The sequence below is a fragment of the Macaca thibetana genome, chromosome 14 (assembly GCF_024542745.1).
Source record: "Macaca thibetana thibetana isolate TM-01 chromosome 14, ASM2454274v1, whole genome shotgun sequence".
In the NCBI taxonomy this organism is placed as follows: domain Eukaryota; kingdom Metazoa; phylum Chordata; class Mammalia; order Primates; family Cercopithecidae; genus Macaca; species Macaca thibetana.
This window is the reverse complement of record NC_065591.1, coordinates 58,847,603-58,850,949: the sequence shown is the minus strand read 5'-3', so window position 1 is coordinate 58,850,949 and position 3,347 is coordinate 58,847,603.

Here is a 3,347-nt window from a genome sequence, read left to right as displayed (position 1 = left end):
TTGGAGCTTCCAAAATATTTAGATGACGTAAAGGAGGGACTGTACAATACATCTTGGATTTACAGCTGGGAGAGAGGATCTTTGGGACTCATTTAGAGAAACAGTTCCTTCCTGCCAGATGGAAAGAAAAACAAAAGCAGAACACAAGAAGTTCACAGCACCTGTAGAGTGGAAGTCTATAGAACCCAGTACTTACAAGGAAGACTTGGGATTCACCTGGAAATCAGATTAGGAAATGGATGATGGATGGCAGAAAGACTAAGAATTCCGTCAGTTCTGAACGTTGTACTGAGTATCTTGAAATAAGAATAGAGTACCTTTGTTTAACATTAAGGCCCACATAAAAACATGCATTTACTAGGATACTCTCTTTGTATAACTTTGTATCAAAGATAAAATTTCCCTTTCTCTTTAAAAACTTCAAGCCATTTTTGTGTCTCATGACGAAAAGAAGTTGGCATTTTTACATGGGAGTTGATATGAAGGAAGGGTTATTTTTACCTTGTGCCCCTGTACAGTTTCAGCATTGGGAGAGAGTGTAGAGTTTCAAAAGGAGAATGGTGTAGAGTCAGCTGAGCATCTGGATGTAATCTTCTCAGATTTCTTAATTTTTAGTCTTAGATCTGTTCCTCTGAAGTTAGCAGGGTTAGAATGTGCTCTCAAATCAAACCAACCTACTAATGATTTTATACCATGTTTCTCTTCCCTTCATGCTCTGCTATCATTACTTGACCATTACTCAGTACTGGAGTCCTTGAAGTTTCTCTTAATATGGTAATGCAATTACAAAACACCTACGTCCCTGGCTTTCATTTCCCATCACTCCCATTCTTACCATCCACACCCACAATTTTACTGATTTCAAAATTTATGGTTGATCAACAATGCTCTAGACCATGGGCTAAGAGTTGTGGTATATAAAGGTTCATGGACACATGCTGAGTCTTCAGGATCTTACAATCTAGTTATAGGGGCATATCTTATCTTTTCATCCATGAAAGTTTAAGCCACATGTCTATCCCTATACCATACATGTGGATACATAGAAAAGTGGGAACATTAAACCTACACTTGCCATTTATGACCTTAGCCTTGATCCTTTCTCAATACCTGCCTCATATACCCTTCTTTGTGTTTTTGATTCTCTTGGCCTCAGATTTTCATTCATATTTTCTAGCCACTTCAACCTTCATGTTTGATGTTCTGCACACTTGAAAAAAATAGCTTTTCACACATGGACCCCTAACTGATCTTTCTGCTTATAGTTTTACCCTTAAAGGTGAGACCTTAGCTCAAAACTGACCATTTTAGTCCCCTCCTTAAAACTCACCCATAGTGCCCCTTTGTGTACACAATAAAGTTTCAAATTATTTAGCCTACAGGTACAAGGCCTATAGGCACTTCTTGATTTTGCCACTGCTTTCACCTAAACCTTATTTCTTACCACAGTCTACAGTGTACTTTATACCCTGCAGCTCTCATCACACACCACGTGTATCACCTCATAGCTTTCCTCATGCGGCAATCTCCCTGAGTATGGCTAACTCCTATTTAACCTTCAAGTCTTGGCTCATGGGGTATCTCCCCATAGAGACATTAGTTACCCTGGTTTCTTCCTTTTCCCTTCACAGGTTTGGTGAGATTCCTCTGGTTAGAGCTCCCATTAGAGTCCATGAAAGCCTATATATCATTTTGCTTGCTGTATCACTGCTGTTGTTGCTCAGGTAGATGTAAGAAGGACCTCCGTAGCTGAGGTGGCCCCACATGTCCTTATTGGTGGAGTATGGAGTGGATAGTGGATATAATTCCATGGGTGTCATGGGTACCACAAATATACTATGTCTAGAATAACCTTCCCCAAGCAAGTTATTCCTCTATTACAATAAATGGCATTAGCTTTCATACAGTCTCCTAAGCAAGCCATTTGGAAATTTCCTAGATATTCCGTACCCATCCTCCTCTCCCCCCACACACATCCCACACTTAACTAATCCAATTTCTAGCTAAAATGCCTCTTTAATGATCTCTCATATCAGTCCCTTTTCTTCTGCCCTATTTCTACTGGCTTCCTCCTAGTTCCTCACAGCAGGTCCTTGGTATTTCTTGATTTAACTACTTAAATAGGATCTTACTTGGTCTTTTTTCCTCCAGTCTGTATTCTCATCTATATAACTTCCACTTATTATTAGAGTCATATTTCTCTGTAGAAACGGCTGACCACAATGGCATCCGGTTTTTGAGAGCACATACAAAATCCTCCCATAAAGCATCAAATGTATGTCCTTTTAACTGTTATACAACAGTTCAGTCATTGTCCACTATTTACCATTTTCTACACATGTCATGGTATTATCTAACTCCGTAACTTTACACATCTCTCTGCCAAAAACACTCAATCCAGGAATTTTTATTTTTTATGTTTTAGTCCCTTAGTTATCACCCCTCCCAAAGTACCCCAATTCCTATGCACTAGATTGTTCGCTAGTGTGTCTGTCTTGCCTTCTGACAGTGGTTCCTATTATAAGATCTGCTTTAGTTACTGATTATTAAAGGTGGCTGTATGGATGCTTGAATGCATGGAAAAATGCACAAAGCTGTGATGCGGGCAGAACAGATGAATTCTAGATAGGAGGAATGGAATATAAAGATGGAAGAATGTAAAAGGGATCTGGGTATAAATGGTCAGGAATAGAGAATTTAAGTGGTTAACTGAGAATATGACACAGCTGGAATTATATGCAAGTAAAACATACATTGATTTTAGATCTGCAGGGACTAGATAAAACACGAGGAAGTTAGATTAAATGCAGGAAGATTGGACTTATGTGAATAAGAGGTATAATATTTGGGTAGAAGGAACTTGCTATTCAGGAAATAAATCCAATGGGAGACAAGGTGAAGATAACTAGAATATGGAAAGGATAGACTGGACATGGATGTTCAGAAATACTGTAGGGAGAGCAGGTAGATTATGAATAAATAAAGGACCAGCTATGAGAGGAAAAGATAAAGAAAGTGATATTAGTCTAAGTATCAACAGAATTAACCATATGTGGAAAATATTGAGGGATTTGGGATTTTATTAGCCATAGAGAGGAATAAGAAGATGGATATATTAGACATAAGTAAAGAAAACCTGGGATAATTGACCACTTGAAGAAGAATCAGCAGATCCACTCACTTTATTCAGATGTCACTGACTCATCAAGGTCCTCCTGAGATAGCTGGGTTGGTTAGGAGAGGACTTAAAAGATGTTTGGAAAAGAAGGTTGAAGCATCAGGACAAAGAAAGATGATAAAGAGATTCCACTTTCTCTTCCTCCCATAGATAGAGAACACTGCCAAGC